Here is a 26,917-nt window from a genome sequence, read left to right as displayed (position 1 = left end):
TGCATTAGATATAAGGAACCTTGCACGTACTAGATGTTTAAAAGTAGTTGAATTTGAAAACTCACTGTTAAGGTTATATAGAATGTTCAAAAGAAAACTTATGGCGAATATGTACAATTCAGAAATCTGTCCATTAGTCCCAGGGAGTTGTTGAATTTTGGATATTGTTACTGAAAATATTTGTAAAAAGAAATACTAAATTTACTAAATTGATAATGTTACTAAAATAATGATTCAAATAGTAATTACTAAAATGGGAATAATTGTGGGAAGGAAAAAGGAAGAAGGAGGTTGGCTTCCACCTCAAAATTTGAATTTTATTATGTAGTGTAGATGAGTCATTCTCATAAACATACTCACATGTACACATATACGCATCTTAAATTTCTCTAGAGGAAGATGAAAATATCATTTAAAATTTGCCTCTCATATAGGACTGTGGGCCAGACTCTCAAGAGAGACTCCCTTAGAGTGTCTTCTTCCAGGAAGAAGAAAATAGTATAAAGTGACTCTCCTGATCTGATCCCTGGGTTTCTCTCCTCTGGGGACATTAGACAGGTGGGTTCTTAGAATCGTAAGTTTAAATCAGGAACGGACCTTGTAGGTCATCTGGTCCACCCTCCTTATTTTTAAGGTGAGGAAACTGAGCTCCAGAGAAATTTAAGGGTCTTGGCTGGAGGCCACACAGGTATTAAATGATGGCAGCTGAACTGGGTTTGGAACTGATACTCTGACTCCAGATAAAGAGAGGCTTTTTGCTTTCCATGAAGTATCTTGAACTTGGGGGAAGAAAAGAGAATCTTTCTTGCCATTCTAGGAAACCATTCTGGAAAGTGAAAGTGTTAAGCAGTGATGCAAATTTTGACACAGTTTCTGAGGGTGGATAGTCCCTTATCAGTGACTTTTCATCACAGAAGTTGATAATGATTCCTTTTCAGTAATGAGATTTTTATTATTGAAGGGTTTCATTTTGTAGAAAAGAGAACCAGAAGAATTGTGTGTGTACAGTGAAAATCTTTTGGCAGAGTTGGAGGTAAATTCTCAATCTTCATCCCTTTGGAAATAACTTCAGACTATGCTAATGATATCTTTATCCAGCCTTATGCTTAAACCAACCTGTCGTACCTAAATATAATCCTTAAAACAAGTCCCGTAATGAGCATTGGATGAAGAAATTAAAATAGAAGGCTTTGAAGCCAATGGCAGTTTTGTTTTAATAAATTATTTCCCCTTGCCTTGTATTTGAATCTTAGAGTTGGATCATGTTGGAGAATGATAGTAGTTACTTTATTTGAGGTTAAAGTTCCCCCAGGAAGCCACTGCAGCTAGAAATCCACATTTAAGTATTCCTGCACCAGATCTTAAAATCATAGGCAGTGTCCAAGTGCTAAAAAAAGGTTTTTATTGGTAGTGCCTGAATTAAAAATAGTAGTGTCTGAATTTTTAGTATATTGCTTCAAAGTACATAACAAGGCAACTTTTATACGTGTGTGTGTGTGTGTGTGTGTGTGTGTGTGTGTGTTCGTTCATTCGTTCATGTGTTTTCTCCATCTTTGCTACAAATAGCAAAATCCAGTTTCTGCTTTGTTGTGCTGTTTAGAAGTCTCCTTTTCTAGAATATGCTGAAACCAGTGAAATTTGTTTTCTTAAACCCATAAAAATGAAATACTGAGGAAGGAGTTCTCAACAAGTTAACTTGTCTCTCTTCTTTTATTGATCTCTGTGAGTGTTTTTTGCAAAGCAGGTCTGCACTTGAAATCAAGAGACTTGATTTTGAATAGTGCCTCAAGCGGTAACTGTGACCGTGAGCCTGTAAAATGCTGTCATAATATATGTACTTTGTGGAAAAGATTGGGGCTTAATAGAATTTTTTATGTCTCTGTATGAACTTAGTGTCTGGACACCTTATGATATAGTATGAGTAATAGTCAATCTTAAAACTGTGCTGATATCTGTCTTTGTCTTATTGTCGTATCTGTGTGTCTTTGTGAGTGTAGTGTGGCCACTTTATTATTTTTAAGAGCTGTCAAAAATCAGAACAGAAACAATACTTTTGAGAGATTTGAGTGTTTTGGGTGTAGGGAGAGAGTTCCCAGCTTTCTTTCCCACTTCACAGTTCTAAAGGAGCCTTGATTTCATCAGTGTGAACACAACCCCCTCTACCACAGTAGGAGGTTTCACAAGTTGTTGTGGCCAGGCCTGTGATAAGCCTTTCCGAATTCAGATAGGCTGATTCTTAGACAGAACACACACACTCTACTACCATTCTTGAAACCTTCCCAACTTAATGAGGTTTGCCATAGTTTGCTCTTTGGGAACACATTTCCTGGCACTTTCATCAAGGGCTTCCTCATTGAGATGTTGATTTTTATTTATTGACACAAGGGGGCAGTGTTTCCCAGAGTATGTGCAGTCTCCAGATGTGGTTCTAATTTTGGTGATATTCCACACTAAAGAGCATTTTGTGTTGTGACCAGGGCTTCACAATCCAGTGTTTACAGGAAATGAAATAGTGATTTAAGGGAGGTAGTATTAGCCCACAGTTCCTCGCATATAGCAGCAATCAATAAGTATTTGTTGAATGAACAAAAGATGACAGAGATTCTACTTTACGTTAGTATTTCCCAGATCAAATCATTGAGCTCTAGTTAAATTGCATATGCTACTAAAACCTTAAAATGCTCTACATGTCCTGTGAGCACTGGCCACTGAGCGAAAACAGCGTGGTACAAGACCCCACCTCTGACACTCCTGGCTCTTTGATGGTGGGTGAGTCTTGGAACTTCTCAGGGGCTTGGTTTGCTCTTTAAGTTGGCCGTCTACATTGGGAAAAGGAAATTCTTCCCTGGGAGCTCTGTTTTGTTCAAGACTGGTTAGTGAATGAGTAGCTGAGCTGGGCTTAGGGTGCAGATAGCTTTTTCCATTGCCTATGAAGATCAAATGAGATAATGTATGTAGTATGCTATACATGTACCAGAGACTATGCTGCTGTTATTGCCAGTAGTAATTAAACTGTTAAAGAAGAAATGCAGTGATTTAAAAACACTCAAGGAAAAATAGAACATCTGATGGTGGACATAGTGTGTGGGTGAAAGAATTCCTTCTTTGAGAGACTGTATACTTAATAGCTTTCATTTGATGACTTCAGGACACATTATTTATTAACAAACGTGCATTTAAAAAAACTGCTTTGCAATCATTTCTGTTGCTCCTAAAAACAAAATCTTAAAGTTGCTTAATACTGTTCATCCATAAGGTTTAAATCATTTGCTCAGTATCTTACAGAAAAATAGTGACAGGATGAGGATGAGGACTTCTGAGCTCAAGTTTTAGTGTCCCGTGTGGTTTATTGAATTACACCGCCTCAGAAATAACCCCCAACATGTCTTTGGTACTTGGCTCACAATGGCCCAGTGAGAAAATGAGAGAAAATGGAGTCATCTAAGGCAGAAGAATTTCTGGGGAACCAATAGAAGCCAAGGGCTTAGTTACTTCTCAGTGTTGGAACTTAGCTCCTCAGAATATCAGATTGATTTGGGGTATAATTAATGGGGAAATTTGTTTGCTAATGACAAAAATATATTAAATAATAGTAATATCAAATAGTGGAAACATTTTTTCCTTGTTCTTTAAATGTGTTGCCTTTGTATTTCCTGTAAAATGCTAAGTGCTTGGCACTAGATTTTTAGATTAGTATAAAATCGAAAAGCGAGGGCAGCAGCCAGAATGTGGATATTTCAGCAAGACCATTTGTAATTAATTGGATAAATTTCCTGCCAAGGTACTTGTTACTTTCATCTTTCATGAGGAAAGGCTTTACTATGACAAGTTTTCATTCAGAGAGGGATTTTTTAGTTTCTTAGTTTCATTTTTTTCTTAAGATTTTGTTGTTATGTGGAGACAATTTCCAAAGATATTTTAAAGCCATATTTTTGCACTGAAAAACAGCAGTGGTGTGTTTTTACTAACTGATGCTGATTTCAAAAAAACTAAACCCTAACTTTTAGTGGTCATTTAGCCTATGTCCTTAATAACTTCTTGTTATTTTTATGATCTTGTAACTATTCTTATGGATATAATTATTTTTCCCAGTTTGACTGGTGATGAAATCTAGGTTACTTGCTTGCTTGACTTGATACCATAATCCGTTAGTCAAAGGAGGTTGGTGACATGAATGAACATCAGATGGTTGGTGGTGATTTTCCCATGGACAGGAGCTACACATTCTTGGAGTTCTTTATTTGTTTTGGAAAGTTAAAATGTTAATTTTCTTCCTTTCCAATTAAAGTCTTTTACCAAAAATCCTAATACACATTTTGGAGGAAGTGGCTAGAGAGTTTAGTAATATTTTCACATTATTATGGCCTTTTATGAAAAGCTTGCCTTTGTACACTCTCATTTTGACTTCTGCTCTGTGACCTGGGAAGGCAGGTGAGGGTATATGTTGCCATTTTATAGATGGGCAAATTGGGGAAAAAAAAAGAGGTTTACTGAAAAGACTTACATAAACTAACACATGGTGAAGTGAACATAACCAGAAGAATGTTGTACACAGTAACAGCAATACTGTTCAGTGAAGAATTGTTAATGACTTAGCCATTCTCAGGAATACAGTGATCCAGGATGATCCCAAAGGACTAATGATGAAGCATATTATCCACTTCCAGAGAAAGAACTGATATTGAATACAGACTGCAGCTTGCTATTTTTCACTTTCTTTCTTTTTTTCAGTCTTCTTGACCAAAATGACTAACATTGGAAATGTTTTACATAATTGCACATGTATAACCTATATCTGATTGCTTACCATCTCATGGAGGGGAGAAGGGAGGGAAGAAAGGAGCGATAGAATTTGGAACTCAAAACTTTAAATAAAAATGTCAAAAATTTAAAAGAGAGAGAGATTTATACTTAACAAGATAATGCAGTTAGTGGTGGGCTTGGTATTAGGTTCCTTGCCTTGTATTTTTTTATCAAAGCACTCTTACTCCTTATTTTGAATGTATCATTTTTGTATAAAAGTATCTCACATTTTGTCAGAATGTCATTAACTTTCTAATTTTTCAAAGTCTCAAAAATAGGAAAAACTTGGATTGGGAAACAGCTGTGCGAAGGGAAGAATATTAGTGGAAAATTAATAGAAGAAAGCATTAAGAGAAGCTAAAGAAAAACTGACATGCCATCACAGGATGGATCCTACTGAAGAAAAAAGTGAAGGGTCTCAACATGTTTGTCTTAGACAAAGCAGGTAGTGAGATTGTATTGCTAAGGTAGAGGGAAACTGTGAGGGGCAGAGAAAGCCCCATTTGGCATTGGCTGAGAGCTGATTCTCTTGCCAAGTCACCATGAGCCCAGTGCTTGTTTGTCAGGGTCCCCCAGCTCCACTCTGGAATGCTCTCCTAATGGGACTGACCAGCGGGAATGCAGCTGCTTTAGAAAGCCAGCTGGGGACAAGCATGTCAGGATTGCTATGACATGTTAAATGTTAAACTTTAGGTAGTAGTCTAAAAAAGGGAATATTATGGTAATTTGTCATTTTTCAAAAGTCATTTTCATCTTTCTGAGTATCAGCACGCTTGAGCAGTCCGCCCAAGATGTGAATGTTTTTTATTCAATGAACTGACAATCCTAAGATGATCTAACTTCCCAAAGGCCTTCTTTAATAAAAACCTTATCACTCTCCTGAACATTCTCTTCTCATTTGGCTTTCATAAGCTGGTGGCTTTTCTTGTTTTTCCTTTGTCACTCAAGATATTGTCCTATCTTGGCCCCCTCCCACCCCTAAAAGACTGCTCCTCAACCTTTTATTTTCTCATTGCTTTTACTGCCATAGAGAGCTCATCCATTTGCATTCTTTCAGCCCTATGCTACCAAAAATCAAATAAAAATCTTAGGCCTGCACTTCTCATCTTTACTGCAGAAGTGGACAGGCAGGCATAAAGGTGTGTTTAGATTATAAATAACGGCCTGTCTAAGGAAAAGTTAGTCCAGAGTAGAGGGAGAATATGTTGGAAGTTGTACTGCTCAAGGAGTGAGAGGGATTTGACCAAATTGTTTGCCAGAAGAACTGAGCTGGGATCTAGGAAACATGAGGGAAGTTAATGTTAATCCTAGGACTGGTGGAACCATAGGATAACTGCAAGTCTACTTGACTTACAGCTTAGATGGTCAGGAAAGGCTGTGTGACTCTTATTTTGCAGCTTTGAAGATTTCTCACAGACATTCATACCTGAGATCCCCACCTACTAGAGTGTACCCGGTATGTGGTGGATCAGCAACAAACACTTATGGGCATAATGTGCAAAGTGTTGTGCCTGGGTTGGGTGCTAGAGATACAAGGCAAAAATGGAGTTGTCCCTGCCCTGAGGGATCTTATATTCTTCGTATAAGCATGTGTTAGGCACCTATAAGAGTAGTCTATCCAAGAAATAGGATCTTCAGGGTCATTTGAGGAGGAAGAAAACACCAGCAGTCTTGGAGGATGAGGGAAGACTTAACAGCAAAGATGATACCTAAGCTGAACTTAAAAGAAGATAGATTCCAAGACACAGAGATGAATAGGGCATCCGTTACAGGACTCATGATGTCAGCTTGAATAGGGTGCATATTTAGGGGGTATCATAATAGGGTGTCAACGCTGCAAGAAACACAAACATAGTACTACATGAATGCTGCCTCCAAGTGAAACCCTGTAAAACTAGTGGGCCTTTCCTGCCTTTTTTCTCCTGGTTACCTGCCACTAGTTGGCCAGGAGTGGATTCTCATCAATCCTTTAATATACTTAGTTGCTGCACCATCCTCTTCTCTCCCCATGGCCCCAAACTGTCTTCTTCCAATGAGCCTTATTCATTCCCAGCTCATTGTTTTTACTTGAATTGTCTTCTGTATCTACAGTCTTCTCTGCTGAGCTAAATAGGTTCCTGCTCCTCCATGAGTCCCTCTGTCCATTCAGGTCACTTGAACGCCTCCCAGCGCCAAGAGGTTGGATCGGGTGATTCCTGCTCTGAGGCTGTCTGTGATCCTGTGATACAGCCTTCTAGCATCACTTTCCTCTGACTCTCCAGGGAACTAGAGACTCAGGCATAAGTCCTGGAGCAAAGTGATCACAGGGAATGAAGCAACGCTGAGAATGGAATTCACTACAGTGATTTAGTTTAATTCGGATCACATAAATATGGAAATATGACACTTTCTTTTTAGGGTTTGAAGTATTAGTATTTATTCTGGAAACGTCTCTTGTTCTTTATTAGAATTTGTTTTAGAAGCTGAACCTTTTACTCAATATTTGTGCATATTAACTCTAGCTTGCTATATTAAGCATTTGAATAAGACATTTTTGGCCTAGACACTACTCTGGGATTATGGTAAATTGAAATCAGTATTGACTTATTTTGCTTAGTGCATGGAAATAAATTAGAAATAAGAAAGTTCAGACATGTTTCCCCATCACAGACCTACTCCCAACTCTTCTTTTTTATTTCTCTTCACATTTGCATAGCTTTCCATTGTGTGGGGTGAGACCACCTACCAGCAATTAATTAAAAAAATCAGAGATCTCTCAAATTTAGGAACAGAAAAACTTCTTTATTACGATCCCTCTGGGAAAGGTCTCCGAACTGATAGACAATCAGTAGGGAGAGGCGGGGCCCAGAGGGCAAAACCCAGCCTTATACTCCGACATAAACTCCACCACTGGTCTTTTACTCTCATTGGTGGAGTCCAGGCTCACAATTTCGCAGAAATTACTACCCCAGGTACAATTTAGCCAATGCCAAACTCTTAAAGACACTTTTTCCCATATTTGGCGAGGACACAGTTCCGGTGATTTTTAGTAACTCGAAACTTAGGCCTAGCTGTCAGTCAGAAGCCCTGAGCCATGCCGAGAGGTCCCCACCCCCATTCATTCCACTTAACTCACAGAAAGGCCGAGATGCAGATTCCACGAGAGGGCTTCACTATCGCACTCACCTTGATGTAAATACGACTCATTCTTGATTTTAGAGGTCTGAGCCTTAACATCTTACTTGTCTTTTAGGGCAGTTTGGACAAAGGTTTGTTGATACAGAAACTTTGTTGATACAGAAACATTGGATTTGCCTTGTGTCTGCTAAGGCTAAGGCAGTTTTCCTTTGGACAAAGGCTGAAGACAGTAAGCATTAGTAAGCGCCTGCTGTGTGCTAAAGTGCTTTGCAGAAAGTATTTCACTTGATCCTCACAGAAACCCTGGGATATAAGAGCTATTGTGTTCTTTGTTTTATAGTTGAAGAAACTGAGGCAAACTACCCAAGTGACTTGCCCAAGGCTACACAGCAAGGAAGTATTTGAGGCAGATTTTAATTCAGGTCTTCCTGACTCCAGGCCCTTTGCTCCACCTAACTGCCTTTTTGGAAGTCTGGTTAGGCACTGTATCATCTGCAAAACTTAAAATACGAAATAATGTTTATATTGACCCTTCCTGAAAGTATAGCAAATGATGCCTTGAGCACTGCCCACTTCCTTTATTTGGGAATTGCTTTAGCTGCGGTTGAAATGGAGAGTTTTGTGGGTAGTGGCTTTTGTTCATTTTTATTTAGTGATTTTTGACTAGGATTTGAAAAATCTAGTAAATTTAAGGTGTTATGGTGAACACAATGAACATGCATGGTCTGACCAAGGAAGAACACAAAAGGACAATTAAAAAGTGAGTGAATTAGTTGTGGTTTTTATGTCGTGACAGGTATTGGTTTGGGGAACTTTACCAGGATATTTTTTTATTTGCGTCTTGCCACAGAGCATCAATTAAGTGAAAGAGAATTTCCTAGGTTTTAGAGGCAAGCTTTTTTTACAGCTTGAAGCAGCTTTTGTTCCGGTGTTTGTATTAGCTCGTTGGTTCTCTTAATAAAGAATATATCCTTCATTTATTTTAATTCTTTCTATCCAAAAAAAAGCAGGCTGATCAGTGAAGATGAGAGTGCTTTGTAATATTGAATGTTATGAAAATTGCTGCTCTAAGAGGAAAAGTTGTGTCAACTCAGCATTTACTTTTGGAAAACATAGAACAGAATCTGTATTCTAAACAAGTTCCAGTTAAAAACTGAAAAGTACTCTGTGTCACAATTCCATGGGACAGGAGAAGTGCCATTACATGGAGCCACAGAGAGTTGAGGGTTTTCACAGCAGAATGCCACATGGCCCTGAGCCAGCCTGTCTGCTTGATTTTCCACTGTTCAAGTTGAACAGGGCGTCAGGTGGGTTCAACTTCTTCTGACCATGTAGGCCTTGTGCAGGTAGGAGCAGCCATGTGTTGATGCTTTCTGAAGAAATGATCAAAGAAGCTCTCATAGTAAATAAGGGTTAGGACACAGTTCTGTTGTAGCTGAGAAAGCCCTTACATTTATTTATGGCACAGTGGGAAGAACACTGCAATCTACACCATCCCAACATTTTTAAAGGAACAACTTTGAAAGACTGAACTTCTGGGATCAACATGAGGACCAGACATGGTTCCAGAGCACTAGTTGTGAAGAACCTGCCCACGCCTACCCACAGTGGGGCAGTGGGCTCAGAAGGAGGATAGGCCTCTAGGAATTTTGGCTTGCCTGTGCATTTTTGTAACAAGGGGTTTAGTTGGGTCTTTTTCTCAGTAATGGTGGGAGATGGGAAAGAGAAATAATAAAAGCTTAATTATTGAAAAACTGTACCTGATTTTTCAAAAGATAAACAAAACACCTGCATTTTCTCACTTTGCCACTTACCTTAAGTCTGTGCTGCCCTTCCTTGGGCAAACAGTTGAGTTATACTGCCTGATCATTCTGTGATCTGGAGACATATGTTGATATTGCAAAATTAATTGCAAAATTAATTATGAAGCAACACTGTTGAAAACTAAAAAGTGTATTTTTGTGGACAGTGTATCCATTTTAACACATGGTACTTAAGCAGCTGAATGATTCATACTAAATGTTCACCTGGCTTTTCTTAAATTATGATTATGAACCAAGAAAACCTCTTCCCATATCTCTAATGAAATTAGAATGATAAGAAATACTGACTCAGTTTGCAAGACTTTAGCTAAAGAAAACTTGTCAAAATGATCGAAAACACCTTTGGAATTGAGCACCTGGAATTGAGCACCTTGAACTAATGCCACCCTTGACTTTTTTTTTTTTTAAGTGTACTTCTGTGGTCATCCACGTTTTATGAAAGTGTTTCCCCTGAAAGTTGAGGTTCAGAGTCATGTTAAACATGACTAATGTGGAAATATGTTTAATATGATTGCATGTGCATAGCCTGTATCAGATTGCATGCCATCTTAGGGAGGAGAGGGAGAGGAAGAATCGGGAACTCAAAATCTTATAAAAGTGAATGTCAAAAAATTTAAAAAAAAACAGTGTCATGTTGAAGATTCTTTCAGAATTGCTTCATGAGTAATTGTATTGCACATAGCAGGTACTTAATAAATATTCAAATCATTGAATGAATTCTCTGCTTCAGGGGAAACACGTCAGGTTGCCTTAATCTATCTAGCCAACTAATCTGAGCAAGCTATCATATTCTCTTGGCACATAGAAAAGACCAGTAGGCTAACTATTCCTTTCACTTATGGCCTTTGTTCTTTCTTTGCTATATTTACCCCATTCTCTTCTTCATTCCTTCTGGTTTCCTTATCATCTGTGGGCATTAGTAGTGTGGGCATAGGGAGCAAGAGTGAATTTTAGTGGTCAGTGTAGTGATGGAAGTAATGGGGTCAGGTAATGTTTATTAAGAACCCGTGGTACAGAGCACTGCGCTGGAGTTATATTTAAAATAGCCTTTTATGAGCTTAATATTTAAAGGAGAGACAGAATAGATATAGGCATAGAGAATTACAGTTGCATATGGCAGTGACTTATATGCAGTTCGTTGAATTCTAGTTTGACAAGAGCTCTAAATTTCGTTCCAGTAAAATTCTGTGATTTGTGGAATAATCCCTGCAAATTATAGCTGTATTCAAGCATATTATGAGGTTGTTGGATTGAATGTGAGTGGTTAGAGTCAAGAGAAGAATTAGTTCAGAGGAAATTAATTTTGAAGGAGAGGCGAAGCTTGTCACCAGCAAGGTAGCGTGTGGGACAGCAACCCTTCCCCAAATTAAATTCAGAGGCTTCTCAAGGTAGAAGGTAGAAAGGAATTTTATTGCTTTCTCATGAGAAAGGACGCCACCCAAGCGGGGGCATTTTAATTATGTTTTGCATTTATTCAGTCTAAATAAATGGGCGCATACCCTGAACAGAGTACAAGAGAGTACAAAGGACTTAGATGGACACCAGTCCTTATATTGACTTTCCCTTCAAATCTCCTGCCAAGCTCTTCATTGGCCAAATACAACCCCCTGACTGCCTACATCATGCGGTCCTCAGATGGCTCCTTTAATCATGCATACAAACTTCTGACCTTTCACCCGACCGACCTGAGGCCTGGTTTCTGCTAGATCAGAGATCTGATTGGAAGTAGTTCCAGTCAGTCACCTGACTTATATTTTGCTAAAGCTGGGGTGGGGGAGGGGTAGAAGGACACCTTCAGCTCTGTGGAAACAAAACCATTCCCCCCATCTCTTACAGTAGGAAAGAAAGGAAAGGATTTCCTGGGCATATGCAAAGCCTCCAAGGCCAGAATGAGTGAACATATGTGTAAGAGAGAAAAACAAGTACAATGAAAGATAAAGGCTGGTCAAAGAATTGGAGGGGCATTTGGTAAAAGGTTTTACTAAGCTGTGGAGCATTGAATGAGAATGTGTATCTGGACTTTGATAAGGTTTTACAGAGACATAGAAAAAAATGCTCTTTGTGACATTGTTAAAATTGGACAGCATCAAACCACCCATTTAAAACACAATGGTGTGATCATTTGACTCCATACTTCGTTCTTGCAGGAAGTAAAGTATTTTTTACAATATAAAATGTAGTTTATAGTTGTGAGTAGATTTACTTGAGCCAAGTAAATGTTTTGCACAAACAAGAATATTTTCCTGGGTGGATTTATGGATTTACTTCTCTGTTCCATGGAATCCAAGAGAACTTTAAAAGAAAATAAGGTTAGCCTGTGGATTTTAAATTCTATTGCTTTGGAATAAAGTTTGGATAATTTTGTATAATTTGTCAACAATCATGAGTGCAGCATCCAAGAAAGAACCTTGGTTTCTGTAGTTGAGGATCTGGGTTGAAATCTTCCTTTGCATCTTCCTTCTTGTGTGACCTTAGACAAGTCGCTTCATTTGCCTAGGCCTCAATTTTCACATCTGTAAAGTGACAGTATTAGACTAAATTAAATTGCTTCCAAGGTCCTTTCCAGCTTTAGAACTATGACTAGCATTTTATTTTGAAAGTCCATTCCTTATTCATAGGGAACAGAATAGATTTAAAAGGGATAGGCTGGTGCAATAGTATGTATGAAGGTTTTTCTCAGTTTGTTTTTAATTATGAACTCGACAAATATGAACAATTCTGTGTTTAAAAAAAGAGTACATGTGAAACTGTGAATCTCTGTTATACACAGATTTTTTTTCCTCTAATACAGTAGTATAACTGCCCTTCTTATCTGCATCCTTTTCTGAACTTCTGCCCTCGTCTGTCTAGATTTTAAATGTTTCATTGGTGTTCCCTTTCTTCCTTCCCTCCCTCCCTCCTTTCTTTCTTCAAATCCATCATTCTTCCCACTGATTCCTCCTGGAAAAAAAAAGCCCTCCCTTTTACCACATAGGTATAGTCAAGTAACCCCCCCCCCAAAAAAAAAAATTCACACATTAATTGTGTCTGAAATGTCTTGTTCTGTACCTCTAGTCCGTTATTCCCTCTGCCAGGAGGTGAGAAGCAATCTTCATCATTAGTCCTCTGGAATCATGATGATTGGTCATCAAGTTGATCAGAATTCTTAAATCTTTCAATGTTGTTGTCCTTTACAGTGTTGTCATCATTAATTAAGTGTTCTCCTCGTTTTGTTCTCTTTACATTAGTTCATACAAGTTTTCCCAGGTTTCTCTGAAAGCATTACTTTCATCATTTCTTAGAGATGCAATTCCATTCCATTATATTCATGTGTCATAATTTGTTCTGCCGTTGCCTAATTGATGGATATCTCCTTTGTTTTCCAGTTCTTTCCAATATCAAATTGTATTGCTAAAAATATTTTTGTCCATATGGGTCTTTTATCTTTGATCTCTTTGGATTTCAGGTCTAGCAGTGCTGTTGCTGGGTATGCATAGTATAGAGACTTTCAGGGCATAGTTCCAAATTGATTTTCAGAAAGGTAGCATTGATTCACAGCTTCACCAAGAAGGCATCTGTGTATCTGACCTCCCACAGCCTTTCCAACAATTGTCATTTAGAGCTTTGGAGTTGTTTTAATTTTCATTTCTCTTAGTAGTAATTTAGAACATTTTTTCGCGTGGTAGTTTGCTGTTGGAGAACTACCTGTTCATGTTTGTTTGTTTGTTTGTTTTTTTGCCATTTATCTAAATGTTTATGTTCTTTGTATATTTACATCAATTCCCTCTATATCTTCAATATCAGTCTTTTATTAGAGAAACTTTCTGCAAAGATTTTGTCCCAGTTCATTGTTTCCATTCCTTTTTTTATTATGAGTTGGACAGTAAAGAACTTGTTCATTTCCGTATGCAAAGAACAGAAAAAGAACTTTATGTATAGCCTTTCAAAAGCACATAATACATTTAACATGATAAATTCCAGTGCTGTCCTGCTTTTCTCGACCTCTTTCTAAACTTCCTTTTCTGTGTTGTTTCTTTGATACTCTTTTCCCTTTTTGGCATCACCATTACTTCTCTTACTCTAATCTGTTTATGATATGACCTTCTATAGAACAGCATTGTATATTTAAAAAGATTTATTTGTATACCAAAATCTAGAAACCTGAGGTGAGAAACACAGTAAGGATTGGTGAAGGTAGAACTATAAGTCATATTGTTGTAGAAATCTACCATGTATGACCTGAAAAGAAGGAATAGATGAGGGTTTTGGGAGACTGATCACAAACCTAGCATGGATGCATCCAGGATAGTGGTAGTGAAAGAATCCAACCGCTTGGACATCTGCTGATACTCCTGCTCTCTCTCTGCCTTCGGTGCAGTACATTTGTGACTTGCTTTAGAGAGGGAAGCAGTATCCACTAAATGTTAGCATGACTTTATCAAGATAAGACTAACATTCATTTGGACAAGATAACTAGAGTAGCAGGTAATAAGTACAAAGCTGTAGACATGATATACTTAGGTTTCATACTTAGGCTGGCTAAGTCCACATAGGTTGGAGTGACTAGACCCATGGATTGTTGTCAGTTGGAAGCAAGTCTCCACTGGAGTGCCACTAGGATATATAGTTCAACATCGTTATGAAGAACTTAAATAGAGGTAGAGATAGCAAGCTTGACAGATGTGCAAATGACCTGAAGCTAATTGTTGTCCTGGATTTACTTCAGCTTGTCATTATCCTGGGTAAAATGTGTTGCCTAATAGAGCTGAACAAGCATAATGTTCTCCATATGATCTGATCAGGGTAGAATACAATATGAATGCTTCACTTCCTTCTTTCTAGATAGACTTTTATTAATATAGCCTAAGATCACATTAGCTTTGTAATGACCTTGTCATAGTGTTGACTCATTGAATGTGCATAAAAATCCGAGGTATTTTTCACTTGAACTCTTGTCTTCCTGTAGCTCCCTCATCTGGTTTTTGTGTAACTGCATTTTTTTTTTTTCAAAAAGTGTTAAGACTTAATGTTTTTCCATTAAATTTCATCGTATTAGATTTAGCCCATTATTCCAGTCTGTCGTGGTCTTTTTGGAACTGCTTCAGGGCTGTCATCCACCATATTAAGTACTCTTCTCCCCCAGTTTCATGTAAGTTGCAGATTTGATGAGCATGTCATCTTGGTCTTGTATCCAAGATCCTGGTAGGACTGTGAACAGAACAGGACCAAGGACAGAGCTCTTTGGTCTGGCACTAAAGATTGCCTTTCAAATTGATATGAATGCACATATTCACTGTTCACCAATATACTTAACCATACTGGCTGGCTGACCATGTTTTTCCATCTTGTTCACAGAATCATCAGACATGTTTTTTCTCTGATTAACCATTTATTGTGGCCATAGAGATTGTGCGATAACAGATTTAGTCTGATCTTTACAAAAGTTTAGCAGTGAAGGGAAGGAGAGAGAAGATGGTAATTCAAGAGGGTAACTAGGTCTAGAGAAGTATTTTTTAGGATAAAGGAGACCTAAATATCCTTGTAGATAGAGGGGAAGGAGCCCAGGTGTCTGATTCCTCCCTTCTGAAAAAAAAGAGTACATTTAGCTTACTCTTAAAAGAAAACCATGCAGATGGGCTTGTTGTGCGGCATGTGCAGCCACCAGTCCCCCTTCCCAGGGACTGTCCCATGCTTTCATAATGGAATGTTCCTCTTGGCCCCACTCCTGACTGTTCATTTAATGCTTTCAGTAATGCATTGATATTCCTGACATTTCCATTCTGGCCAGTCCTTTGGCTGGGGGAGTTTCCATCAGTTAATCAGTAAACCTACTGTGTGCCAGGCACTGTACTAAGCAGTGACAATACAAAAAGAGGCAAAAGATAGTCCCTCTCCAACAGGATCTCATGATGTAAGAGTTTCTGCAGTTAACTGAGTTTTGACTTTGGCTTGATACTTTGGTCTTGCTATCATCTTTTCTCCTGGCTCTGGTATGCCGGCTAGCTTTGCCCATGAGACAGTGGCTACCAACTTCTAACCGTGCCCGAGATTGGGCTAGGACTATTGTGACACCAGCATTGAAAGGAAGAAATTGAGGGGGGTGAGAGAGAGAAGCTACAAGGACTTAAAGGAGGGGGGAGGGGATGAGATCTAGCACAGAAGCTGTGGATTGGGAGCCTAGGCCTGTGGGAAGGGGCCTCAGAGCCCTGCTCATACAGCTTTCTCCCCTTATGGAGGAGGAAACTAAGGCCCAGAGAGGTTGGACTTCATGAATTTCACACAGGTAGTAAGTATCAGAAGTGGAATTTGAACTCAAGTCTTGTGACTCCCAGGTCAGTACTTTTTCCAATATATGACAGGGGTGAATTAGCCTGGGAAATGAAGAAATGTTGCTTTTCCTCTGACATAGTGCAATAGGAGGGTGAGGGTAGGTGAAGAAGACAGAAGGTTGAAGGAGCTTCTTCATTTCATGAATGCTTAATGCTCATTATAATTATTAATATTCCTTTCATTATTGTAAGTCTTTCAGAAGTGCTTCCAGCATGATAAATAATCCACTTGGGAATTCTGAGATTTCTCATTGACTCAATCACCAGAGAATGGTTATTATCAGATGTAGCAATCATCTTCTATTTAATTTTTCTGGACATGTAAACTCAAGTTAATTGCCTGAAGTTTCTAGCCACAAACAGTAGAGATAAGCTGTCATGCTAAACAGAACCACTTACAAGAACTAGTGATCTCATCATCCATATAGTTGTATTGTAGATGTTTGATTGCAGGTTTGTTATTTGGAACTTGAAATGTGTATTGTCAGTAGAACTAGTGCTTTGTAAATAGTGATTCACCAGAGCAACAATGATTGCTCTTTGGCATTGGTATTTATTTTACTGAAAAACCATTGGAGTTTTAAAATTGTTTTTATTATGGAGAGCTTGCTTTTCAAGTATATAATAAATTCATCACATAACTTTTAGCTTTGCCATCTGTGATTGTCTGTGATTCCTTCTGTTTTCTTCTCATGGGAGGGGAGGGGGGAGGCTATCCCTAACTCCTCAAGTATATTGGAATATAATATCCTTTGAAACTGTACATAGTACTTTATGTGTGAATATTGTATGTGATAGTCCCATAATCATCAAAGGCATGTTTATATTTTTTTTAACTAGTATGCTTGTTAACCCAAATTAATCTTTAACTGTTAACAAATTAAAGTAAAAACTCTCCGGGAGTATGAGGAGATATATTTGAGACAGATGAATCAGTCAGCCGTACCTTGGAATCTGCCCCAGGAATGAGGGCAAAACTAAGCCATTGCTGCTCTACCATTTCCTTCCTTTCTTCATTCAGTACAGCAAGTGCTTTTTGAGATTCTACTATGTGCCAGGCCTTGTGCTAAAGGCTGGGGATCCCGAGACAAAAAAAATCCTGTCTCTGCCCTTAATAAGGGAGCTTCTGTTAAAGGGGAACCTGAATACTGATAAGTCCATACAGAATACAGACCATGTAATTGGGAAGTGGGGCAGGGGTAGGAATCAGAAAAGGCATTTTGTGAGGAATAGAATTTGGTCTGAACCACGAAGGGAGCCTTGAGATTCTCATAGGGAGAGAACATTCAGGGCTGCAGCAGATGGAATGTTGAGTGCTAAGGAATCCACAGATTTCTTTAAAAAGCTTTAGAAACTTCTCCCCCCATGAAGCAAAGACAGGGGCAACAATAATTCTTTATATATAAGGGAGTGCCTCAAAAGCCTTACCTTTAAGGGGAAAAGGGAAGGAAAATAAGCATTTATATAGCTAAGCACTTTACAAATATTATTTCATTTGGTCCTTAACAATAAATCTGGAGGTAGGTGCTGTTATTTGCCAATCATTTTACAATTGAGGAAACTGAGGCAAACAGGTTAAATGATCTGTACTGGGTCATACAACTTTGAGGCCAGATTTGAATTCAGGTCTTGACTCCATCCAGGTCCTTCTCTCTATATCAAAGCTTAAAACTGCACTAAGACTTTTTGAATATCTTGTGTTGGGATCTTATGCAAATTGGTTGTTTTTACAGCTACATATCTTTCTTTGAAAATAAATTTATTATGTATTTTTAAAATTTCTTTTTTTTTTTTTAATAAATTTCTTTATTTATTTTTAGTTTACCACGCACGGTTCTACATAGTTTTGAGTTCCAGTTTTTCTCCCCTCCCTCCCCAAGACAGCATGAAGTCTCATATAACTGTCATGTATAACTTCACATTGAATTAATTTATGCACTAGTCAAGTCGTGGAGAAGAATTTTGACCAATGGAATGAATCATGAGAAAGAAGAAACAGAACCAAAAAAAAAAAAAACAAAAAAAAACCCCCCAAAACAAAAGAGAAGCAGAAAAGGCGAGCATGTAGTGTGCCTCAGTCTGTATTCAAACTTCGCAGTTCTTTGTCTTGATGAAGATAGCTTTCTCCATCGTGAGTCCCCTGGAGTTGTCCTTGCCCCTTAGGTTGCTGAGAAAAGCACAGTTTGTCAGGGTTGGTCCTCACGGAATCCATATATCTGTGGCTGTGCACAACGTTCTCCTGGCTCTGCTCCGCTCACTCAGCATTATGTCGTGTAGGTTTTTCCAGGTTGTTATGAAGTCTGCATCATCCCCATTTCTTATGGCACAATAGTATTCCATCACCTTCATGTACCACAGTTTGTTCAGCCATTCCCCAATTGATGGGCATCCCTTTGATTTCCAATTCTTGGCTACCACAAAGAGAGCCGCTATAAATATTCTTGTACATATGTTTCCTTTTCCCGCTTGCGTGATTTCTTTGGGATACAACCCTAGAAGTGGAATTGCTGGGTCAAAGGGTATGAACATTTCTATAGCCCTTTGGGCGTAGTTCCAAACCGCCCTCCAAAATGGCTGGATCAGCTCACAACTCCACCAGCAATGCAACAATGTTCCAATTTCCCCACATCCTTTCCAGCACTTATCATTCTCCTGATTTGTTATTTTAGCCAATCTGACAGGAGAGATGTGGTATCTAAGAGTTGTTTTGATTTGCATTTCTCTAATCAGCAGCGATCCAGAGCATTTTTCCATATGCCTGTAGATAGCTTTAATTTCTTCCTCTGAAAACTGCCTGTTCATATCCTTTGACCATTTCTCAATTGGGGAATGGCTTGTATTCCTATATATTTGGCTCAGCTCCCTGTATATTTTAGAGATGAGGCCTTTATCAGAGATACTAGTTGCAAAGATTTTCTCCCAATTTTCTGCTTCCCTCCTAATTCTTGTTGCATTGGCTTTTTTTGTACAAAAACATTTCAATTTGACATAATCAAAATTATCCATTTTGCATTTTGTAATGCTCTCTATCTCTTGTTGGGTCATGAATTCTTTACTTTTCCACAAATCTGATAAGTAAACTATTCCTTGCTTTCCCAAATTACTTAGAGTATCAACTTTTACTCCTAAATCATGAACCCATTTTGACTTTATTTTGGTATATGGTGTAAGATATTGGTCTATGCCCAGTTTTTGCCCTACCATTTTCCAATTTTCCCAACAGTTTTTGTGAAATAGTGAGTTATTAGCCCAGAAACTGGCCTCTTTGGGTTTATCAAAGAGTAGATTGCTAAACTTGTTGATTTCACCTATTTGTGTACCTATCCTATTCCACTGATCCACACCCCTGTTTCTTAACCAGTACCAGGCAGTTTTGATGACTGCTGCTGTGTAGTACAGTTTAATATCTGGTGTGGCTAAGCCACCATCTCTAGCATGTCTTTTCATTGATATCCTAGATACTGTAGACCTCTTGTTTTTCCAAATGAATTTTGTTATTATTTTGTCCAGCTCAGTAAAAAAATTTTTTGGTAGTTCGATTGATATGGCACTGAATAGATAGATTAATTTAGGTAGAATTGTCATTTTTATTATATTAGCTCGGCCTAACCATGAGCAACTGATATTTCTCCATTTATTTAGATCTGATTTTATTCGCGTGAAAAGTGTTTCATAGTTATGTTCATATAGGCCCTGGGTTTGTCTTGGCAAATAGACTCCCAAATATTTTATAGTGCCTTCAGTAACTTTGAATGGAATTTCTCTTTCTATCTCTTGCTGTTGTTGTTTTTAAAAAAAAATTTTTTTTAGTTCTGAATTCTCTTCCTCCAGTCCTTCCTCCAGTCCTTCCCCCACCCATAGAGAGAAGGCGGGCATTATTATATCAATTATACATGTGAAATTATGCAAAACAAATCCATAAGTTTTCGTTTTACTTTTAGAGCGTCTTTTCAGTTACAGATTGCTATGAAGATGAAAACAATCAGCTCAAGACAATAAAGAACTTATAAGAACTTGGGTTTGATAAAATCATTTTGGGGCTTTTTTTTTTTTGAGTACTTTGTGTTAGGAGTTTTATTTTTGATAATCAGTCCTTCCATCCATGTCACATAGGCCAGACATAGAGGTACTGTGAAATTGCTTCATTTCTTAACACATTTTTTAAATAAAGTTTTTAATTTTTAGTGGTATATTTTGTTTTTACATCACCTTTATGTCTTAATCATTTTTGGCCTTTATCCATTAATGGATTCTGCCTGACCCTTTGGGTTAGCGGTAGTCCAAATGCAGAATATCTAAAACAATCTAAATAACTGTTACTCTTTAACCCTCAAATTATAGGTATTACTTTTGAAACAGAATGACCAGGCAGATGGTTTCTTTATTAATGTTCTGACAGATCCTAACAGGAAGCCCCACACCATGATTCCGTGATTCATGACATAAAACAGATTGTGAATACAAGGAAAGTAGGACACAATCAGATTTTCTATTAAGTTTTATGAATTAGTAGATTATATTTTCCCCCAAAAAATGTTTATATTTTGAAATAATGTTTAAGCCTCTTAGGTGTTGATGTTCATTTTGTTTCAAATCTGTTGTATCTTACTATCCCAAGATGGGGACTTAATTATTCAGAAGTTGTTAGTTTTCATCATTGTGCTCCTATAAGTCTATGGGACCTTCTTCTCTATAAATTCATACAGTTGCATTTCTCTTCAAGTGGGTATGGTAGGAAGAGAGCAATGCAGATAATTACTGGCTGGTAAAATAGGATCTAGAGCATAAGCAATGCTTAAGGCTAAGGGTTAACTTCATGATTAGCACAGGTATAGAAAGATACTGTCTTGCAAAGAAGTTGATTTAAATTGTGTCATGATAACTAGAGAAATGGTTTTGATTTAGAGGCTTTTTGGATTGTGAATGTTTGTTGTTGTTTTAAAGCAGAACTGGAAAGCTTACAAGGCTAGGGAAAAACAAGGTAAGACAGCCATTTGTTCTGAGTGTTTCAAGTATAATTCTTCCTGGAGGGAGAAGAATGGATTGGAAACTCTTTGTGAGCAGTTCTAGCAGGGTTTTGTGCAAGAAAGTGCTAGGTATCTTAGAAACTTTTAGTTGAAAATAACTTTTTGATGATGATAACATTTTCCAACCCTTTGATTCTGTAGCTCCAATTCATCTTCAGTGTAGTGTTAAAGTGTAAACATAGTATTTTACATAATACTTGGCAGAAGTTTGAGATGTCCTTCTGTGACTAGATTATGTAATGAGGTTGAACATTTGGATAGATGGGGATTTTTGGATTGAGGTCATCCTGGTTGCAGAGATTTAAAAAACAACAATATAGAATTTCTGTAATTTTTATTTGTCAACTCCTAGCGATGAGTGGGAAAGGGAAGCATGAGGAACGAGCTACTGAAGTATAGGAAATGCCCCTTGGATAGTGGTAAGCCTAGAGAAGTTTTAAGCAGCCAGTGACTAGGAGCTGACAGATACCTGGTGCCTAGTGCCAATGTCTTAGAGGTAAGGAAGAACTGGGATTGGGTACTCCATTGCAGCCACTAGCTTCCCAAACCAAGAGTCTTTCAGTTAAAAACAAACAAAAACTTCACCCCTTGTACCATCTCTGAAGTGTGTTCAGTTCTAGGTGTTCCATTTTGTTGTCGTGTCCAAGTCTGTGACCCCATTTGGGGTTTTCTTGGTGGAGATACTGGAGTGGTTTACTGTTTCCTTTTCCATCTCATTTTACAGATGAGGAAACTGAGGCAGACAGGGTTAAGGGACTTGGCCAGAGTCACACAGCTGAAGTATCTTAGGCCAGGTTTGATCTCAGGTCTTACTAACTCCAGGCCAGACGCTCTATCCACTGCACCACCCAGCTGCCCTTCTTCAGTATTATACCATTGTTAGTAATGAATAATGATAGAAGTCTTCTAAGAGGTGAGGGCAGCATAGTATGTTTTTTGCTTCTCTTCCCCCCCACCCCATATTATGTGTAGGATATTTATGGTATTTGAGAGAGTGCATCTTTTGTTACAGAGACCATATAACCATCCGTATTTTTAGCTTAATGCTAGATATCACTGGATTTGTGCCCTTTTAAAAATAGCATTTGTTGGTTTCAGCATGTTTTTGACATTTTTTTCCTAGATGGGATATTTTTAGATTATTTTGTCAAATAATCTGTCTCTCCATCTGCCTCACCTGATGAAAATGGATGCCACACTGAGACAGAAGGCAAAACAGATGAGGGCTGCTTCAAACAATACTTTGCTTACTTATTCACATGTTCTTGTCCAACTAGTCAGAAAAGTCAGGAGGTTTAATGCAGCACTCATTCTTTGTTTGAAACTTAAATAGTGAACTTGCCTGCCCGTTTCTTTTATTCTATTAGAATGACTTTATTAAACCATGAATCCTTCGCCACATGAGACATGACCCCTCCCCAGCACTCAGGGCAGAAAGCAGATCTCTGCAAAAAGAACAGTCCGAAAAAGCACTTCAGAGAGCTCCCCGTGGGGAGTGTTGATGAACCTGGGTGGAAGCTGTATGGACTTAGTATTCTGGCAGGGGGATTAAGAAGAACCTGGGAGTCATAGGAAAGAAAAATCAATCCTGCTTGGACTCAAATGAATGTCTGCTGTGAACATTTGACTGATTAAAACTTCTGCTTTTGTTGCTCATTACCACTTGTCAGTAATTGGATGACCCTTAGACGTCTTAAATGCAATATGTTCAAAGCTGAGCTGGTCTTTCCCCCCAAACTCTGCCTTCTTCCTAACCCACTATTACTGTTGAGGCCACCACCATCCTTCCAGTCACCCAGGCTTGCAGCCTCCATGTCATCCTCAACTCCTCACTCACTCTCTCCTATATCCAATATGTTGTCAAGTCTGAGTGATTCTTCCTTTGTGGTGTGTCCCCTTTGGTCCTCTGCCACTGTCCTGGTGCAGACTCTCATCACCTCATTCCTGGACTATTACAACAGCCTGCTGATGGTTGTTCCTGCCTCAAGTCTCTCTTTACTCCAGTCTATCTTCCACTCAGCTATGACAGCAGTCTTCCTATGTCACAGATCAGATCGTGTCACTCCCCTAGTCAATAAACTCAGTAAGTTCCCTGGAGCAAACCCTCTTGGGTCAAATAAAACCCCATAACCCTTCACAAAGCAGTCCCATCCAGCCTTTTCAGTCTCCTTACACTTTATTTCCCTCTGTATGTATACTCCATGATCCAGGGACACTGGCCTCTTTGCTGTTCCTCAAGCAAGACAGTCCATTTTCCTGGGCTCTCCCATGCCTGGAATGCTCCCCCTCCATCCCCCTCCCTGCTTCCCTTGCTTCTTTCAAGACTCGGTTTAAAATCCTGCCTTTTGCAAAAACCCTTTCTGAGTTAATGCCTTCCCTGTGAAGTTAGTTCCAATTATCCTGTTTGGCCATAGTTGTTTTGCTTGCTTTTTCTTCCCCTTATAAGATGAGCTCCTTGAGAACAGGGACTGTTTTTTTTTTCACTTTTTGTGTCCCCAGTGCTTGGGACAATGCCTGGCACACGGTGGGCACTTAATAATAAAAACTTTCGTGAGTATATTTGTCCATGCTTTATCTTTTCCAACAGGGACACTTTATATATTAAATCTCACTGACCATCCTTAATGAAAAAAAAATACTGTTTTATTGAAACAGTTTGGAAGTATGAATTCACTCGTTTTTATTCCTCATTGCAGCTACTAACTTCCATTAGAATGTAACTGCAGTGTTTGGTGGCCTGTGTGCTGCAGCATGTGACTTTTCCCAAAACTTCCCCTCTCTGAACCTCAGATTTTTCATTTCTAAAAAGCAGGGGATTGACTAGAATTCAGGGCTTCTTCAGCTTTTTCCACTCAGGATCCCTTCTCAGGTTTTGACAGCAGGCTTTGTGTTCAGAACCAAGGCTGCAGTGAAGTTGCACCATGCAACACAGGCGCTTCCAGAAACACCTCGGATTCATTACTTGTTTGATTTTGAATTAATTTTTGGTCATTGCACGTTCAGAAACCTTTTACTGTTGCCAAATTTTTCTCAGCCCCGTATGTGGTCTCAATCCACAGGTTAGGGAGCACTGAACTAGATGATCCTAAGCTTACTTTTAGCTCTGAATGGCAGCTGATGGAGGCATAGGATAACCTTATGAGGGGAGCAAATGGAAAACCCTGTTCATAGGACCTTGGAATTTAAAGGTGCAAGAAGCCTTAATGATTATCTAGTCCTGGGTTCTGTGTTTACAGAGGAGGAAACTAGAGCCCAGAGAAGGAAGGGGACCTGTCTAAAGTCATGCCACAAGTAGCAGAGTAAGGATTCAAACTCAGGCCTTCTGACTTTTTAAGTGTTGTGCTCTTTCCCACACCACACTGCCATTCCTTTAATTGTAATAACTATCCATGGTAGTTTGATAAATACTAATTAGGCTAAAATGTTCTGTTTCAGCAAAGAATATGTTAGGTGTTCATACTTAAAAATATTTTAAAGTGGGGAGGAAGAAGTTAGCCAAATGTTTCTGCAAATTGTCTTTGTTTACTACATTGGTAATCTTCATGACCGAGACATCGATTTTCTTTCTAGAACATACACTGTATGTTAGAACAGTGACTTGTTTTCATATTTTTAGTTTCCTCTTGGAACTGTAGCAGAAAACTGAATTACAATTTTCCATATTTTATTTCACAACGCTAACTGATGAAAATTTTTTTGCAAGCACATAGAACTGAAATTAAGGGGTGAATTGCCTCCTTTTCAAAATATTAATTACAGATAACTGGGTTATTTTTTCTCTACACTGTAGGACAGCATCTGTCTCTCAAAATATTTCCAAGGATTTGTTATTGCATTGATGTAGGCACTCTCTCCAGCAGTTCAGACTGCAACTCATCCACATTTTCTCATCCTCTGCTACTCTTGTGTATGTTCTCTTATAAATCATCCATAGGGTGTGCACTCAACATGCTAGGAAACTTCCTTTTGATTTCTTGATGTGGTGTGGATACCGTTGGGACACACAGTGCCTATTAAGGTTTTCTGGCCACCTTTTTTGGCTATGTGTTTCTTTCTTTAAAAAAATAAAATTTTATTGCTGTCTTTTTTTTAAATTAACTTCATTTCCCAATCGATTCCTTCCTCTTTCCCTATACAGAGTTATCCCTTATAATGGAGGGGGAGACAATTCAGCAAAGCTAAGCAACACACAGAAAAAAATCGGACATATGCAGTGTTCTGCATCCACATTCCCTACCTTCTGCAAAGGCCTTCTCACGCTTCTCTATATTAATATTGTTGTGGTTATCGTTATTACTATTTAACTCTCTGGGGTATGTACCTAGCAGTGGAATATCTTGGTTAAAGGGTATGAGCATTTTAATAACTTGCTTTGCATTATTCCCATTTGCTTTCCTGAATGGTTAGATCATTTCACAGCTCCACCAGTGTGTGTCTGTCATTCCGTAATCCCTCCAGCACTGACTCTTCCCATATTGAAGCATTATTCAGCAAGTTAGTAATATGCTATAACCTGCTTCTGCTTACCAACCATGGTGTTCAGAGAGGACTAGCATCTCTGGTGTGAGGGCGTGTGGAGCCCTTTGTGGAGACACCTCTGGTGTCTACTTTCATCTAACTGTCACCTGTGGCTCCAAGAAGCTCCAGCCTGTGCAGTGGCCGCTCCCTGGTAAACCATCTTGGCCGAAGGTAAACGGCAGGCTTCATATCCATTGGTGAGTTGGGGGAGGGAGGAATCTACCCCAAGCATGTGAAGAGTCTCTACTCCCCTGTGGAATGGGCAGATAAGAACAGTTTTTCCAAAAGCCATGAAGGCAGCTGAAGCAGGCTGGAGACTTAGAGTTTAACCAGGCATCAGAGATACCAAGGTCATCCACTGCATCCCAGGCCATACCAGTCATCTTGACTTTTGTCCTGCCCCTGGACTTCAGTGACTTAGGAAGAGAGAATGAGGCTGATGACTTTGTGCAGCTCTGCCTCACTTAAATTTAGTTCACACCCCAGTCAGAATGTCACTGGCAGTGTCATCAGTCCCCTTCAAAAACCAAAGGATAAACATCAACACCTTTTGGATGCATCTTGACCTCCTTTCTTTAACTTTGTTGATATTTTTTGCTTTTATATCACCTTCATTTCTAAATATATATTTTCCTCTGTCTTTCAAAAATCCATCCCTTTTAATGAAAAACTAAAAAGGAAGAAAAAAACATTGGGCGAAGTTTACGTATTCCACCACCGAGTCTGATATGTGCAGTTTTCCATACCCACTGCTTCAAAAAAAGGAGGGGGACATACACTTTCATGTGTCTTTGGGACAAGGCTTGGTCATTATAATTTCTCACCATTTGTTTTGGTGATTGGAGTTGGTCCTTTCTCTGTGCATTATTGTAGTTATTGTGTGTATTGCTTTCCTGGTTCTGCCATGACCTGTTTCATAGACTGTGGTCCTCCTTGCTTTGGAGTCATATAGCATCACCAGGAGAATATGGTCAAAAAGACAAGCCTTTGGTTTAGGGAGAAATAAGAGATTGTGCAAAGCATTGCGCTTTCTTCCAGGTGCAATGGGGTCTCCTCTGTTTCTCCTTTTCAGTTCTGGGCCCGGTTCATTGCCTCCTTTACTCCCCACACCCTCTTCACTGGTGCCTCTTGGAATCCTTAGTTTCCTTCATGGTTTAGCTCGTGTGGCTCTTCTATGAAAAGCTTTTCCTGATCTTTTATTTCAGGAGTTCTTAACCTTGAGACAATAGTTTTTTTTTTTAACTGTATTTTAGTGTAATTGATTTCCTTTGTTCCTATGTCTTTTTTCTTTTTTTTTTCTTTTTTTTTTTTTTGCATTTAA

The 26,917-nt window shown here is 38.7% G+C and overlaps 1 protein-coding gene across 4 annotated transcripts in view; it reads left to right on the top strand.

Moving 5' to 3' along the window:
- GOSR1 (golgi SNAP receptor complex member 1) overlaps positions 1 to 26,917 on the top strand; it is an 81,933-nt gene that overhangs the window by 33,929 nt on the left and 21,087 nt on the right. The gene's annotated exons all lie outside the window — the stretch shown is intronic.

Source organism: Trichosurus vulpecula, chromosome 7 (assembly GCF_011100635.1).
Source record: "Trichosurus vulpecula isolate mTriVul1 chromosome 7, mTriVul1.pri, whole genome shotgun sequence".
NCBI classification, from domain to species: domain Eukaryota; kingdom Metazoa; phylum Chordata; class Mammalia; order Diprotodontia; family Phalangeridae; genus Trichosurus; species Trichosurus vulpecula.
Note: the sequence above shows the minus strand (reverse complement) of the source record. Positions and strands in the feature narration are given on the sequence as shown.